At 34.6% G+C, this 18550-nt stretch overlaps 1 protein-coding gene across 2 annotated transcripts in view; it reads left to right on the top strand.

The window, feature by feature from the left end:
* FRS2 (fibroblast growth factor receptor substrate 2) overlaps positions 1 to 18550 on the top strand; it is a 112964-nt gene that overhangs the window by 37011 nt on the left and 57403 nt on the right. For both annotated transcript variants that reach the window (XM_061206560.1, XM_061206561.1), the window contains 2 exons: positions 9138 to 9233; positions 10122 to 10164. The gene's annotated coding sequence lies outside the window, so the exon portion shown is untranslated. The remainder of the gene's footprint in view (positions 1 to 9137; positions 9234 to 10121; positions 10165 to 18550) is intronic.

Genomic DNA, 18550 nt, shown 5'->3' with positions numbered 1-18550 from the left:
AATACAGCGAGGTTGATTTCAGGCATGTTGGGATAATTTCTCTTACCTTAATGATACTTACTCCTTGCACATACGTATTTTCCTGTGTCATCACTTCTCCTTGTCTGTGTTCCTTTGAAATAAATCTAAAATTGATTAGACATTTCTCATATTCTAAATTAAGAAAATTATTATCCAAAATTTATAGAAATAAGGTTTCCAAAACCTTACAGGGTAAATCCGTTGGTTGAAAGTGAACATTACTTTTGTATTTCTTTGGAGAGATTAAAAACAGAATCTTTTTCCCCTGTGGGGGTGGGGTAGGTGAGAATGGATGTTCCCCCTGCCTGATTGTTTCCATCACAATTCTTGGTGGCAGTAAAAACCAGTAAAAGCATATCATGTATTTTAAAAGGATATTGGATAGAGCTCAGTGGCTCATCAAATTGTTTTGAGACTTAGAGAACCAGATTCAGGGCTGAGCAGCCAGAAACAGTGCCCGAAATCACATTGCACAACGATTCCCATGAGGTTGCCAGTGCCATCTAGAGACAGACTGACAGACGCCACAGCCTGTCCCAGTGACACAGCTAGCACTGGCTGACTCTAAGTGCTGCCACCTCTGCCCCAGACTTGACCTTCCTGCAGTTGCTCCACCATTAGTGTGAGAGAGAGTTCTTTCTGGTCTCTTCTTGTCCTGCTTGTTAGTTGCCCATTTCTACTCTGGGCTGGGCATGTGTGTTTGGCATAGCCCGTGTCCTGGCCGTGTAGGACATGTGGAAAAGTGTCTCACCTTCTGAAATCATGAGATGGTGTGAAGTTCTTAAATTTAAGATGTGGAAAACTCTTTGATCTTCTGAAAACATAAGGTGGGGAAGTTCCCAGACTTAAGAAGGGAAGTTCAGATGCTAGGCAGACAAAAAGAGTGATAAACGTTGACTGCATGTTTTAGATGTAATGTGTGCTGAGCCCTCACTATGTGCTAGGTACCATGCAAACTGTCTTACAGGTGTTATCACAGGCCATTCTGACAACATTAGAAATGAGGTAATAGGCTGAGAGAGTAAGTAACCTGCCCAAGATCATACAGTTAGTCAATGTCGAGCTAGGACACGAACTCAAAGCTGATTCCAAAGCCTGTGCTCATAACTGTTGTATTAAACTAACTCTTTTAATACCCCCTCTCGCCATATATTTAGCTCAAAATCCTGTAAATAAATCTGTTAGATTAACTCTACTAAGTTTATTAAAGTCATATGTATGGTATATCTATGTGTTTAGACATTTTAAAGGAAATGAAAATTTGTGGCTTTAATTTTATCTATTTTCAACTAATTGAATGATTTTTTTTCTTTTTTTCATTTTGTGGCTATTTTTCTAATTCACTTTGCCACAGGCTACAATCTGATAAAATGCTTGCTTTCTGAATATCAGTGCTTAGAAGCCAGTTATTGAGTGTAATAGAGGTCAGCAAGAAGGAGAGGGGACATAGAGTGACCAAAATAGAGGCAGGGAGGAAGAAACATCACACACATATACACACACACAGCCCTGGGAGAGGGAGAGACAGAGACAAATATATATGGAAGGAATGGGGGGACACATGCATGTTATTCTACAAGCAGCATCCTTTATAGCCTTTTTTATTTGCATTGGTAGGTTGAAAAACGATGAAACTCCTCCTCTGCTTTAGGAAAGTCTTTAAGGCCTTTTTTTTTTTTAAGTTAGAATCAGTGCTTTCTTAATAAGTTTTAAGCCTTTATACCAGTTTGCATTTTAAATTGACTTATGTACTTCTATTTTAAAGCTAAAAAAAAGTGACATCTAGGAGTGAAACAGGAGCTGTTATTTAACTTGGGACATATCCAGCTTGGTTTGGGGGGAAAATCATAAAGGCAAACTCTCGTAGTTACCATGATGTCACCCAAGCTAGAGTATTTCTTCATGAACCACAGCTCTTGTTAATTATTCCTTTAGTACGAGTCCGTCTGTTCTGCAGATTTTTCTTTGCTACCAAATCAGCACTTTATAATAATGTTATTTTGTTCACTTGTACCTTTGGGACTAAATGGGAGGCTGTAATTTTTGTGAAATTGAGTAGATCAAATGCCCTTCCACACACATACTGTTGTAAACAGTCTAAATGTGAGTTGGGTGATAGAGAAATACTTAATGTAAGGTAAATGTCCATGAAGTTGAAAGTGATTTTTATTCTCTTTAAGTATTACATTTTTAATATTAAATATACTATGCTTTTTGTCCTTATCCTAATCTGATCTTCCCTAGAATATAAATTTAAATTTGAGAACTCTTATTTCTCTGTGAATTTTTTTGTTTTTGGTCCAGTGCAGGCTGTATACAATGGGTTTTTGTATAAATGCAGTTGACGTTATATATATACTCTGCTATTCCACTACTTAACTTTGAGATTTATTCCTCTTTTATGAACTGGTTTAGTGGACCAGCAATCCTCAAATGGGCAGTAGTCCTTTTATTAAGCTACCAGGTTGAAAACAGGATATTGGCATATACACAGTTTCTTATCTTTATGAACATTAGCTAATGGTGCATTTAATTAGTCATCTAAGTAAGAAATGCCATACTGGGCCAGAGCAGTGATCCATCGGGCACAGACTGTCCTAAAAAGCTGCACCAAGGAATCAGGTTACTTATTGGAATTCTGTCATCACTAAAGGATACATAGACCATTTCTAATTTCCCTTAATTTATATACTGTACTCAGAATTCATGCATTCATTTAAACTCTTCAACATTGCGATCTGTTCTGATTACATATGCTATGTATGTATTAAGCTAAAACACCTATTTTAGATCTGTTGGAATTGGTAATTCTAGGGTAAAATACCATTTATAATATGAACTTCAGTTCTTTCCTTGCTCATATGCTTCTTCAAGTTTCTTCACCTATAAAATATAAAATGATTTCAGTTTTTTTCCCCCAGTCTCAAAATCTGTTCTGTTATTTCTAATATGGCCAATTTATGAGGTTTTCTTTCTCACCCTCCTTCTTACCATTTTTTCTTTCTACATGCAATTTAAATATAGAATATTAGGCAAATTCTTTATGTATAATGAAGGAGGACCAAGTTATAGAGGGCCACTGAATTCCTTTGAATTATCTGATGGCCGTAACTGAAAGTTTTGTGGATTTTAGGAGAAACAATATTTCATAGCTGTAGTTCAGAGAAAACAGGTATAGCTTATATTGATTGCTTTGTGATATGGATGTATTGAAGATTCTTTCATGAGACATGAATTCTACTTTTCATTTTGCTGGAAACTGATTTCCAGTTTGAAGGCATTGGTCATTCTTTCTTTCATTGTTCTTTGTGCAGTGCTTACCATGAGAAATTAGAGTTTGAGTGTGGCGAAAAATTGTATCTGTTACATTGCTGAAAAATATTTAGAGTCTACCAGAACTACTAAAGAATGAAGATAGTATTTTCCTCCTAGCAGGTAAAAGAGGAATGTAGAAAAAAAATTGTAACTCTTCTAGGTTGACTTCTATTTTTGAAGTTATTGGTTATCCCCTAGAAAATAAAAGGGCTGAAGTGAGCTTTATAAAAGTTGTTTACACTTTTGAGGAAGTTAATGCAGTTGGGTAACAGTTTGTGGGGCACATACATATTACAGCATCTTCAAGAAGAGACTATCAAATACTGAAGTCTTTTGGTATTCAAGTAACTCAGCCCCCTGGAATAGAGTCAAAGTAAATCTGCTTTAATACCAAGTTCCTCTCCATAGTGAATATTTTATTGTGTGTGGTATTAAAATTCATGAAAAACAGTAAAGCCACAGGTTCTGTGATATTTATTTGTATGTATCTCTTCATTACGTATAATGTTGAACACATAGAAGAAAACTAACCCAGGAGATATTTACCTTAATGTTCTACATAGACTCATATGTTAAGAGGTCTTTTTTTTTTTTTTTTTTAAGCTAAGAAATATATTTTATTGTCATGGCCAGAATGTGAGTAGCATGTTTGTATATAAAACAAAAGTTTAAAAAAGTAACAGTTATTCATATTGTGTGCAAGAGGAAGGAAGGGAAGGAGAGAGAGAAAGAGACAAACACTAACTATAGGGAGAGGAGGTGTGTATGATAAAGTTTCAAGAAACAATACATACTCCATATGCTGTGTACTTCCATTTTGTTAAAATGCAAAACAAAACAGCAAACACCATAGGTGAAGGTTGTATTATTTATAATTGGTATCCTGGAAGAGTGTGTTCTTACCTTCCCTCCCCTTTCCTTCATCATTCTTAACCATTAGTGCAATGATTTGAGATTGTGAGGGAGGTTTTTTTTGTGTTAATTTATGCTGAAAATTCCCAGGACACAATCAAGTATTTAGAAGACTAGCATAATGTATTTAGGTCTTTGGGGAACTTTTAATCATGAATCTGTTGAGTCTCTGCTCTGTGTAAAGCAGTAAATTATTTAAATGGCGTGTCTTTTAGTCAATAGGGATAATTTGTTCCAAGGAGTCTTTACTTTCTCCAAATAACTGAGGACATTAGTATAGTAAGGCCACAGTTCCTGGGTAATGTGTCTTTTTTTAAAAAAAAAATTTATTTAGGCTGTGCTGGGTCTTAGTTGTGGCACGCGGGATCTTCATTGCGGCATGGGGGATCTTTAGTTGCGGCATGTGGGATCTTTAGTTGCAGCATATGGACACTTAGTTGTGGCGTGCATGCGGGATCCAGTTCCCCGACCAGGGATCGAACCCGGGCCCCCTGCATTGGGAGCACGGAGTCTTACCCACTGGACCACCAGGGAAGTCCCAGGGTAATGCATCTTGATAGTTAAGTAATCACCTTGATTTTTTATTTTAGAATAGGTATGTTACTTTCATTGTATGATAAGCAGTGGGTGCATCTAGTAACAAATTAAATGTACAGTTTAGAAAGAAAATATTCCTACAAAATATTTTCTGATTAATGACATGTTAAAAAATCAGATTCTGTTGAGTATAAAGAACTGAAGCCAATAAGTGTTATCTCATAGTGTCAGGAACTAAGGTGTTCCACATGAGAGAATTTTCCGGAAAAGGAAAATTAGGAATTATAACTAATAATTTTATTGTAAATTTTAAGAAGTTAATGAAAAACTTTAATGTATGTATGTGTATGTGTATATCTGTACATCAGGAGAGAAAGAGAGAGAAGTATTTTAGACATCCAGAAAACTACAGAAACTATTTTGGTAAATATCTGTGTTACCCATTGTATTAAATCTTAACATTTCTTCCCTGACTTCTCAGCACATATGGAATAGCCATCAGTCACTTAGAGTTGATTCAGGTTAATCATTATGAATGAATACTAATTAGTGAGCTATGCTGTGCCTCACTTACTCTTACTCAGTTCCCTTAGAGCTAAATGTAGCATATTCTTCTGATTCATCCCTAATGCTACATGTTTGTTATTAATGTACAACAGTGAACCTTCCTCTTTTGTCCTCTTATTTAAAACAACTGTGGAAGAATGGAACAGATTTCTCAAATGAGCAGCCTGGATTTACATGTTACTCCTATGGGGCAAATGTGGTATTTGTGACTAATAGTTTTATTCCAGTTTACTGCAGATTATAACAGTGAAAAAGACTGAGATTTTGCATTTTGGAGCTGTCTCTTTCTGGTTTGGACAAGTTATTTAACCACTCTGTTTTGTTAATACCTTTCCCATAGGGAAGCTCTGAGAATTAAGCAAGCTAATGTAAATTTCTGGCACACAGAAGTTGCTCAGTAAAAGCTTGCTTTAATATCACTAGCCTTTTTTCAAGTGGTTGAACTTGCTGAAAGTCTGATTTCCAGATGAGTGGGGGCATTTCTGCACAACAATATTCAAGAGTTCTCTTCACGTCACTCCCCAAAAAAGCAGATTTTAACATTAGATTCATCATCCAACTCTTAGAACCCCAGCTGATTGTTTTCATAATACTTTTGGTTTATTTTTGTACGTAAGGTCTGATAGGCACATAACAAATGCTTTGTGAGCCTTAAACTAAGTGAAAATAGATTGTTCAGATGAAAGGTATGTGGATAAGTCAGTTTTGGGGCAATTCTAGAGAACTCTTGCCAGAACTGGTATCTTTGTTTTGGTCTTCAGAGACTATTAAATATGATCACTGAGTCATACTTGCTGTTTTCTCTGTCCCCTGGCTATTTCTCTTAAGACCCTGAAGCTTGGCCACCACACGCAAGATGTTTAAAAGGCAGCCTAGGCCTTAGCCCAGGAGGAGTTTGTTTATTTAAAGAAAAATAATTAAGTTCAAACATCCCTACCATGTCATAGCTAGTCTAGTCATGTTAGAGTTAGTGAGTTCTTTCGATTCTTTCTGGTGGTCATGGTGCCTAAAGGTAACAGATAAATGTGAAAGTAGTTAAACTTTTCCTGAGATTACTTGGAATTTTATAATGTAATCTCAAACAAATCCCTAAAGGAGTGGGAGGAAAGGGAATGCCATTTATTTTGCTAGTTGTTTTTTAATGGGACTCATATAATTCAAATCTTTCACCACTTCTTTCTAGGGTTATGATACAGATGATTTAAAAACAAAACAAAAACTGAAAAAAAAAAAACCACACACACTATGGTAGCTATATCTTCATTAATTCTTTGAAGTTTGGACCATAAGAATCTTTTAAAAGGGACAGTATAACTTCATAGATGCTTAGATACAAAGATATGAAAATTGATTACATTTGTGTTTCAAATGATTATCATCTCCAAAATTTATGACTGACTTCTCCTTACATATTCTCTGCCAGATGAGGAAATCCGAGGCAGATATTTTGGGCTTGCCTGGGGTACCAGGGTGTATCTCTTTAATTAGATAACTTTTAAAAACCAAGTCCTAAAGGAAGTGAAGGAGGAATTAGTACAAGTCCTGAGGCACTGAAGTGAGAACATGCTTGATGTGTTTAAGGAAAGAGGCCAATGTGCCTGAAATGGAGTGAACAAGAGGGAGAGTGGTAGGAGATAAGGTTAGAGAGTTGGGGAAGGGAAAATCAGATCGTGGTCCTTATGGTCTTTGTAAGGATTTTGGCTTTGAAACTGGTGAGATGGACTCAATTAGAGGGTTTTGAGCAGAAGAATGACATGATCTGATTTTCTTTTGAAAAGGACTAATCTGACTGATTTGTTGAGGTGAGCAAGGGAAGAAGCTAGGAGATCAGATGGAGAACTATTACAGTAATGCAGATGAGAAATAAGGTGGCTTGGACCATCATAAGAGTGGAGGTGGTAAAAATGGTCATATTATGGATATCTTTTGAAGTTGGAGCTCCCAGGATAAATACCTAATGAATAGTGATGAATACTTCTGCACATAAAGTCTGGTTGATCCCTTTTTAATGATGTTAAGGTTAATCACTGGGTTTAGGTTTTGTAGCCTGATTTATCCATTATAAAGTTTCCCATCAACCTTTTATCTAATGGTTTTAGCAACCATTGATCAATTTTTAGATTTATTATTTCATTAACTATTACAAAATGGGTATTCTCTAATTCTGTCATTCCTTCTACATTTATTTTTTGGAATCCTATAAAGGAGGGCTTTCACTTACTGACTGCCTGGTTACTCTGGGGTGCCTTTCATATAAGAAAGGCAGGATACATACTTGATTCTTTTCCATTATCAATTTTCAGGATAATTAGTTCTTGCTCTAGTGACTACCAAAGACGATGGATTTTTTAAAAAATACGTTTAATGTTTCAGTCTGTGGTAGTCGTTATCATTTTGATGTTCAAAATGTCATTATCGTTTGATGTTCATTTGACTTTAAAACATGTCTTCAAGTAAAAACTATGAAACAAGATATATTCTGAGGAGTCTAACTTCCATGCCTGTCCTTTCCAACTTGCTTTCTCTTTTCTCTGTAGACAACCATTTAAAAATGATTTTGGTTTATTCTTCAACCGCTTGTTGAAGAAAAGCAGTTCTGTAATAATATTTGTATTCCCCCCAATTTTTTTTTACTAAAAGAGCAGAATTTTGTGGAATATTAATTCAGCTACAGGATGGGAAGTAGGGGGTACTACTGGGTTCCTTGAGGGTTATTCTTGAGATCAGTCAACTTTTCACTCCTTATAAAAGATTTTTTCTTATATTCCTAGCTGTCTCCTCAAAGAACATACATGTTTGCAAAAGAAAAAGACCCTCACCCACACTATTTGGCAATATTTAGGAAGATCACACGTCCAGCAGTTCCCCTTCTAGGAGTCTTTCCCAGAGGTTGCACTAATAAAATTACAAAGTGATAGATGCCTTTATTCTGTTCCTTGAAGTTCGGGGACCATGTCTTGATTTTCTTTTAATTATGGGCTTTGTTTGTTGACGAAAAGAAACAATACTGATGATGTAGTTGGCATTAACATTAATGGTGTATGTGTGGAAGAAATGGCATTTTGAGACTGCCATTTTGACATATTGTCAGGTTAAATATTTCATCAGTTAACATTAAATCATTCATAAAGTTATTCATTCTTTTGATGAATATTTACTGAGCACTTATGGCATGGCAGTCGTTGTCTTAGGTGCTCGAGAGATACCAGCAAATAAGACAGAAAAAAATCTCCTTTGGAGCTTAGATTTCTAAAGATGTGAGGGAGAAACAGACAAGCATAATAAATAAGCAATTAACTTACTGTTTTCAAATGTGCAATTTTAGGGAATTCCCTGTCAGTCCAGTGGTTAGGACTCGGCGCTTTCACTGCCTGGGCCTGGGTTCCATCCCTGGTTGGGGGACTAAGATCCCGAAAGCTGCACGGTGCAGCCAAAAAAACAAAAAACAAAAACAAAAAGCCAAATGTGCAATTTTAGGGTTCCTTTTCTACGTCTTCCTTTCATCTTTTTCCGGTCTGTAAGTGGCATCCTTAGGAATTGCAAGAGTCTGATGGTGAAAGGGATTGAGGACTGAAGCGGTTGTAGATTTTTATACTGAGTATGTGTAGCATAACTGTATAATTCTGGTCCCTCCCACCTCATTCTCAGCCCAGTTAATGTTTTTTATTAGAAGGTTGCTTAAGAACTGTTTTGATAGTTCCCTCTAGTCACTAATATTTAGATAATTGTCCTTAAAGATTTTATATTTTTGTTATAATATGTTCTTAATTACATCTTTATTTCAGAAATGACCATTAAGAAGTAGATGCCCAGATGCCAAAGTAATGAAACAGTCAATTTGTCATAAAGTAAGATGCAGCTGTGGCTTTTCAACCAGATTAGTAAGTGTGGCCAAATTTTTTTTTTAACTTTATACTTACTTTATCTACTTTGAAAAACATTTAATAAAAAATATAGTGGGCTTTTAAAAAAGTGTCAACTTGTATTTCTGTTTTTCCTTTGAGTTGTGGAACAAATTCTAGCATATATCTCTAGAAAATGTATGTCTTTGCTTTACTTTTTTAAGAACTGTAAAGTTAATATTATAAAATTTTAGTTTTGAGGAAATATATGAAAAAGAGTCACTATAATAACGCTCTCCAAATACAGCCACTCTTATAATTTTTGGATATTTGTTTTCCCTCCTGGTCTTTGTTCTACACATTTTTTAAAAAAACAAATTATGATCAGAGTGTTGTAAAGAGTATGCTTCTTGTATATCTTTTAAAATTAAATTTGTTAAGATGTCTCTTCCTGGGAATAAAAATACCCTTCAGAACAGTGTTTCTTATTGGAGTGATGAAAATGTTCTAGAATTAGGTGGTGGTGATGGTTGTGTAACTGAATTTTACACGTTAAAGGGATGACTTTTATGACATGTAGAATAGCTAAAAAAATGGTACTCTTCAGAATATCAAATCTTGGCAAGAGTAAAACCCAATTAAGTACTAATGTCTTAGAATATGAAAATGTGCCACTCATTATTATGTACTTAGCAAAAATGATTTGATAGAGTATTTTTATAATAAAATAAAAAATTTTATAATAAATATTTTAATGAAGATAATAACATACTTTTATTATTTGAGACTTAATATTTCTTAAACTTTGTTAATACCAAATGTCATAATAATCTAAATGTACTATGCTAGCATTTTGTAACTTTTCATTTTCAAAAGACTTTCTGTTTGAAACTAACATTTCAACTTTTCTACCTGAAATTTTTTTAGGGACAAAATTGTATCTATTTTTCTCAGAAGAGAATTCCACAAGGTAAGACATTGTTAATATAGTAATAAAACAAATATGGTTGAATATAGACTTAATTGCTTTGGCTTCTTTTTTCTTTTTATCCTTTTCCCATACTTATTTCATATCTTTTCTGGATTATTACAAGATTCTCACAAATTTGTTAGCTATTCCTTTACTACCTCAGAATTTGCTAGCAAGACACAAGTCATCTTATTTGAAGTTAGGATTAAAAGGGTGTGATTAAAGTAGTCACCTTGAAACTCAAATACTGCTTTTCATAGTCACTGCTTATTCCTAGCATCCTTAGGAGTGGGTTTGTCCATTTTGAGAAAAAAGTTCTTTTCTTTCATTTGGGCCCATTTACCTTTTACTTCAATGGATAGTACTATCTAAGTGACATTAGGGAGTAATGGGTTGATAGAAGCTCTCTTAGAGGCTTTAAGTTAAAGGAGATTATTTAGCAATGCTTCCACCTATGGAAATTGTGTAACTCCTATATTTAGTTTAAAAAGTAGAATGCTTCCTACCAGCTAGATAATAAAAGATTGAGTAACAGGTAGTATTAAAGAAAAAAATCCTGAATGATCACCTTGACAGTGGATTTTAAATCATCACTGACGTACATTATTATTCTCTTTAGACTTCTGAAGGATGAAATGTTCAAGTGAGTAGATAGTAAAATTTCCTTATCAGTGTGCCTACCCTATGCCAGATACTTAAAATCAATTGCTTGGCAGCATTAAGAACTTACTTTGGTTAAGTTTTCTCAGGAACCTTTGGCATAGGTAGTAGTGGTCCTTGCAGAGTAATTCAATCTGTCAACTGGAAATGCTTATAAAGTGAATTATTCAGATCAATAGCTTTCTCATTTTTTCTCCTTTTTCAGTATCCTATGTCCTGAGGGTAACATTCACCCTCAAACACAATTTTTCCACCTGCTTTTGAAACTGCCACAGATTTAGTTAATCAAGTCAGTTTTTATCCTGATAACTGAAAATAAAGCGTTAAAATAAAGGGGACCCACTAGCTGATAAGGAGGAAGGGAGAGCAAATTACCAAGTTTTCATTTACAAGTTTCTTGTGAAACTCTTTTGCCCTATTTTTTTCTTCTACTTAACAGGGGGTTAAGGGAGGGGATCCTAGAACCCGTGTATAGCATTATCTGATCTTCCAGGGCACTACTCAAAGGCATTACTTCAGGAGAAATCCAGATCCTTCTTTTCCTGGACCATAATGCTTAAAGTAAAAACAAAAACTTCAAAAAATTTAATCTTAGCGAACTTGATCTGTTACATCTTTGTCACTGTTCTTTTGGCAAATAAAGTGTAAATCTCGGACATCAATACAATGTATGATACAATGATGATCAATTATATTGTCTGTACCCTTAGGGTTCCCCTGTACCTGTTCAATAAATATATATTTTTGTACATACCAGGTGCTTTCATAATTTTTTTAGAGTAGAAAATAATCTAAAAAAGATTATTCACCTTTATGTAGTATTACCCTGCTACACAGTTAAAGGTATTAAAGGGACAATGACAACTTAAATTATTGTTAACCCTACACTTAAAAATGGTTGAAATGGTAAATTTTATGTTATGTATATTTTATCACAATTTAAAAAATTACTGTTTAAAATTTTGGTCAACTTTGTTTATTATGAAAGAGGATGGCTTTGTCTGAAGTACCAGTTTATTGTTGTTTTTGCCTCTGTCAGGAGGCCCTCTCCTGCCACTACTCTCCTAGGTCCTAGTAGCCACACTTCCCTTTACCCTTTGGACTGAGGGGTGGTAACAGCTCTAGCTCTCCACTGTTGCTAAGCCGGGGGACTTCCCCCTTAACCCTACCATAGTTGTGTAATACAGGTTTAACTTCTGGTATCCACTATTGACAGTTCAAAGACAAAGGAGTAAAGAAATGCAGAGAATTTCATGTTAACTAGTCCAAAATAGTATCTCAAAACATGCTGCTGCTTATGGGACACAGTGTAATTTAGATGCATGCAGAATTTAAAATGCACAAAAATTTGCATCTTTTTATACTAGCTATTGTACCTTGTTTTGGAGTGCCATTTAAAAAGAAAAGTATCAAAAAAATAAAAAAATAAAAAGAAAAGTATCAAGCTGAGAGTTGAAGAAAAAGTAATCCTTACAAAATACTACTGTAATCAAATGGGAACATGGCCTGAAGTGTCAGGGTGATAATAAGGACCCACAGACAACCATGGATTTAAATAAAGCAGTAAGAATTCCATAGAGGGGAGAAAGGCCAGGTATCTAAACAGTCACATGATTATCTTCTCCAATGTTGAAGTACCAGTTTTTAACCTCAAGTACAGAAGTATTGAGTTAATGATATTCCTCAGTTTGTGTCATACCCATTTATCACTGGTTCGTTAAAGGACTGTTCTTCCATTTTCTTTTATAACTAGTCCCTATACAAATGACCTTTAAATGTGTTTGGTGTGTATCATTTTGTTTATATCTTATAAAAGGTTTTATTATTTTATGTGCCTGTGTTTTAATTGTACATTAGGTCTTAATCTAATTCTTATAGTCCCCTCCACCCTCCTCTGTCTTATTTTTTCCTAAGATCTGGCCATGTTGCTGAGTGTTCTTCTAATTTGTTTTGTCCAACTGGTACATTGTATTCCAGGTTGTTTATTAAAATGAAGCTATTAAATGTAAAATTTCTTAAATGTGTAAGGCACATAAAATGAGCATTTAAGAAAAGGTCAATTCGTGCTTATTTCTTTATATTAGAATTGAAGTTGAAGAATGCGAATTAGATCCTGTGGAAGATTAGAGGAAATATAAACATCTGTTTAGAAGGCTGTCTATCTAGGAGTCTGTTAGAACAGTCAAAGAAAAGAACTGTAGGGCCTAACAAAAACGTATATTTTTTTGTCTAGAAACAGTATATTAAAATGCTTAGGTCTCAGTGTTAGCTGGTAAAAAACCTTATGGTTGAAAGATAATACCAGTAATGTTATAGAACCTCCCCATTATCTATTGCTTGTTAATTTCTCCATTAAATTATATATGAACGTTCATCTTATTTCTTTCTATTACTTCACTGAAGCAGAATCATGTTCTGTGAATTTCCATCACTGAATCTAACACAGAGTAAGAACAGTACAAATGCAAGATTCTAAAATTTGGGATGCAGAAAGACAGTTTCATCTATGGTAAGCACAGTATCAGCAGAAGTAACTTCTCTTGGATCCCCTAACTAGAAATTGTCAGAAAGTGGGAACTTTAGAATCTCCAAGTCTGTGGTGATGATATGCCTTGTAGTCGAGAAGAGGGGAGAGGGGAAAATTCCTAGGAGAGGATAAAGTGGGCCCTGACAGTACATTAAGGAGGATAATGACAGCACTGATCAGATCAGGGAGGGGCTTCTATCAGGTCGAAAAAGCTAACAAGGTACCTTCTGGGAGCAGTTTCTTTTTGTGGAAGGAGGATCTTAGGGGCACTTAGTTCTGGAGGCCAGGCGGAAATGTGGAACTGATTCAGTAGTAGTGGAATGGAAAGGGTAAGGGGAACGCACATTTGCTAAAAGCCAGTGTTGAGGCTTTTTGAAAGAAGTAGTTATTTACATGTCAACACTTAAGTATTTGTAAAATCTTTGGCGGGAAGACTGGACCCTCTTGATATTGATTTGGTATCCCATGCATTGTTGAATACTCCCCACTCTTTTTAAAAATAACAATTCAGGTAACATAGTCCCTTTCTCTGATTTCTTAAATTTTTGAGTATTTCCTGTGGCATAATAATTTCATGATTTTTACTTTGTTATGTTAACACATGCCGTAAGTAGGACAGATAGTATTATCATTTTACAAATGAGGAAACCAGTAGCGGAATTAGCTTTAGATTCTTTTTACTAATCTACACTGCCACCCTATCAATGGATATTTTGCTCTATATAGAAGATGTAATTACAAGGATAGTTTTAACATGGAAGAAATGTTTCTAACCAAAAAGAACCTCATAGCCTGAGAAGTTTAAAAAACACACATATAAAAACAAAAACAAAAACAAAAACAAAAAACACACACATATACAAACAAAAATAAAACCAATAAGTAATGTAGATGGTATTCACTTAACCTTAACATTCACTGAAACAGCACTTAATAAATTAATATGGATTTTGTCCATCAGTTATATAGAAAGTTATTTCATAAACTTTCCAACTTAGAACAAATACCATAAATTTAAATTTTTTTAGTTTTGAACATGCCTGTTAACTATACTTAAAAATTAGGTGTTTAATTTTAACAAGGGGGGATTAGAATTCTTTTGTGGGTATGGAACGAGCAGTTTGATCTCACATTATTTCAGAATACGGTAATCCCTTCCCCCCCAATAATTTGTTTGCAGTATGCAGGCAAACAGTATTATAAACCTGTATCTTTTATCCTGAGAGACTTACTTGGGTTCAGACCCAGCTTTAGTGGTACAAGCACAGATCAAGATTGGTTTTGAGTAATCCAGTGCTATCCTAGGTCATTCTAGGTCTGGAGGGTCCTCAGATATACTAATCATTTGGTTTCAATACCTAGTTTACTTTTGAGCCTGTGGAAAGATTTCACATGTAGATGGTGGGATAAAGGGATACAGATCAACTCATAATCTATTAAATAGATTGGCGTTATAGCACTTCGAAGCTTAGCAATGTTTTTGTTGTTCAAAAATAGGCTGTGACAGGTCTTCTGACTGATTTCTTATTGTATATTAAGGGTTCAGATGTTACAGTTCAATTTAAGTAAATTTTAACTTTCAAAAATGTGGATAACTTCATCATTTTATAAAAGAATACAGTTATTTCAGATACATTTTTGTTTCATGTTCCATTCTTCCTTAGAATTCCATATGAGCTGCCTTGATTTTATTTTTTAGCCATTTGCTTTTAGATTAAAAAAAATAATAAAAGAAAGAAACCCTCAAAATAGGTTGAAACTCGACACAAATTGCTGCCGCAGAACAAAAGTGCTGATCAAGTTAAATCAACCCCTGCAATGTGTATTGAAAGGAAAACCTCTCCTCTCTCCCCCAATTTGAAGAACAAGCATATTCCCTGCCAAGAAGGGCTGACTTTAAATGGAGCAGCTGTCCATATTAGGAGCATAGGGTTGCTAAGGTGACCATGGCTGTTTGGAGAAGAATGCAGCTGAGAGGGCAAGTTCTTGATGTGTGAGCTGAGGGAAGGAATGTGGTGTGATTGTACATCATTCCTCCTAATCACACGCTCACAAAGTGCTGTGTGGGCAGCATGTAGAAACTACAAGTCTGAGTGCTGGAGCTTGTGTGTGGTTAAAATCGTTTTGTTTTCATGTGAGCCAGAGGCTTAGAGTTTCGGTTGAAAACGTTTATCTTGTATATATATGTGTGTGTTTTGGGTAAAGGGAAGGATGTTTTTGATGGTGGATGAAATGGGAATAGATTTATTTTCCTTGGTGGACATATACCTTCATATTGTTAAAAAAATTTTTCTTGGGATAAATGTTCTTTCCAACTCATTCCTTTCAGTCATATATACAGTGTTAATAGTTTCCCAAGTGCATGAGGTGTTCCTTGTAACTGCGTTTATTTCTTTTCCATTTTTAATTTCAGAATTATTTGGAAGTCCTAAGAATATGTTGTCTATTTGCTCCATTTCTTCTTCTTTTTTAAAAGTCCTTACTATTTCTCCAAGGGAGATCTTGTCTTAATATATTAAGTGTTTCTTCCCTAAAGCATCCAAAGATAGGTTCGGGATTTTGGTAAAAAATATGATTCAAGGAGCAGTGGGAAAGGTCAAAGTAACATCCCACTTACCTGAAACACTATTTAGATTTTACCATGGGCATCATTGCTAATATTTGCAATGAGATACAGACACAAATGTTGAAGCAGACACTTACTGAACCATGAGAGTGGTTTTTTTTAATTCTTTTTCCAAGTCCCTACAATAACGTGTTGATCTTAAGTGACAGTATAAATATATAATATATTTAAGATGTGAAGTAGTTGGAACATTGACAGCTCTGTGTTACATTAGCATTATATTATTTTTTTCAGATAGTCTACTGGCTTTGACATGATTGCTCTTTAAATGAATTATTTATAAAATATGGAGGGAAATTAAAAGATTAAAACATTTGATCTTTGAATTCAGTTGGTTAGTTGACATATTTCATGTATACCTTGATAACTTTTGATGACATTCTCTATAAGCTGTACCATTTCCTCCCAAACACAATAGAATATAATTGGTTTACATATATACCTCATAATAGTCCTTAACTTTAATATAGTTAAATATATGGGGTTTTTTTCTTTATAGTTTATCTTAATCTTTTCCTATTCAGAGGTCATAAAGATATTCTTCTCTGTCAACTGAAAACTTTATGGTTATACTTTTTACATTTAATTCTTTAATTTCAATAATTGATTTTTGTGAGAGGTATGGATTATGAATTGATTCTTTCTGTATGGATAATTGGTTATTCCAGCACTGTTTATTGAAATAGTTCTTCATTTCCTTCCTGATATGCAAAATTCTCTATTTCATAAATCAAGTTTTCATATATGGGCGGTTTCCTTTCTGTACTCTTTCTTCTATATCTTTGGTCTGTTTGTCTACCTCTGAATTATTACTGTACTTTCTTAGACATCTTCAGATACTCATGGTTTTGTTTCCTGTCTTGTTTCTGATCTCAAAGGAAATGCTTTCAAATGTTACCATTTAAAATTACACTTGTAGATTCAATAACAAAAAAAACAACCCAATAGAAAAATGGGCAGAAGACCTAAATAGACATTTCTCCAAAGAAGACATGCACATGGCCAGTAGGCACATGAAAAGATGTTCATCATCACTAATTATTAGAAAAATGCAAATCAAAACTACAATGAGGTACCACCTCACACCAGTCAGCATGGCCACCATTAAAAAGTCTACAAATAGTAATTGCTGGAGAGGGTGTGGAGAAAAGGGAACCCTCTTACACTGTTGGTGGGAATGTAAATTGGTATAGCCACTGTAGAAAACAGCATGGAGGTTCCTCAAAAAACGAAAAATAGAGTTGCCAGATGATCCAGCAGTCCCGCTCTTGGGCGTATACCCAGACAAAGCTATAATTCGAAAAGATACATGAACCTCTATGTTCATAGCAGCACTGTTTACGGTAGCCAAGACATGGAAACAACCTAAATGTCCATCAACAGATGAATGGATAAGAAGTGGTATATATATATACAATGGAATACTACTCAGCCATACAGAAGAATGAAATAATGCCATTTGCAGCAGCATGGATGGACCTAATGATTATCATACTAAGTGGAGTAAGTCAAAAAAAAGAAAGACAAATAATACAGGATATCACTTATATGTGGAATCTAAAATATTACATAGATGAACTCATCTACGAAACAGAAACAGACTCAGATACAGAGGACAGACTTGTGGTTGCCAGCAGGGAGAGGGGGTGGGAGAGGGAAGGAGTGGGAGTTTGGGATTAGCAGATGCAAACTATTATATATAGGATGGATAAACAGCAAGGTCCTACTGTATATATCGCACAGGGAACTATATTCAATATCCTGGGATAAACCATAATGGAAGAAACTATAAAAAAGAATATAACTGAGTCACTTTGCTGTATAGCAGAAATTAACGTTGTAAGTCGACTATATTTCAATAAAATTAAAATAAAATTACACTTGTAGGTTTTTTTTTTAAGAGAAAAAACCCTCCTTTATCAAGTTAAGGAGGTTTCATTGTATTCTTACCTTGTTAAGGGTTGTATTTTGATTGTTTTAAATCATGAATAGATGTTAAGCTGTATTGATAGGCTTTTCTGTAACTCAAAATGATCAAATGTTTTTCCCCTTAACCTGTTAATGTGGTCAGTTACCTTGATTTTCAAATTAGGCTAACTAAGCATTCCTGGGATAAACCCAATTTAGTCATGCTGGATTATCTTTTTTATAAATTACTGGATTGATTTGCTTATGCTTTGTGTAGGATTGTTTTTTACATCAGTGTACATGAGTCTAGCCTGTAATTTTCTTTTTTCATATTGTCCTGGTTGGATTTTTTTAAAAATCTTTTTTAATGATTATAATTTTTTTTTAATTGTAGTAAAATACACCTAGCATAAAATTTACATTCTTAATCATTTTAAAGTAGTTAGTGTTAAGTATATTCACATTGTTGTTCAACCAGTCTGCAGAACTTTTTTCAAAACTGAAACTCTGTGCCCAATAAAAAACTCTTCCACATTTCCCCCTCCCCACGTCCCCTGACAAACACCAGTCTACTTTTTGTTTTTATGCGTCTGGCTGCTCTAGTTACCTCTTATAAGTGAAACCATACAGTATTTTTATTATCTTTTTGTGCCTGGCTTATTTCA

This window comes from Eubalaena glacialis, chromosome 11 (assembly GCF_028564815.1).
Source record: "Eubalaena glacialis isolate mEubGla1 chromosome 11, mEubGla1.1.hap2.+ XY, whole genome shotgun sequence".
NCBI lineage: Eukaryota > Metazoa > Chordata > Mammalia > Artiodactyla > Balaenidae > Eubalaena > Eubalaena glacialis.
Note: the sequence above shows the minus strand (reverse complement) of the source record. Positions and strands in the feature narration are given on the sequence as shown.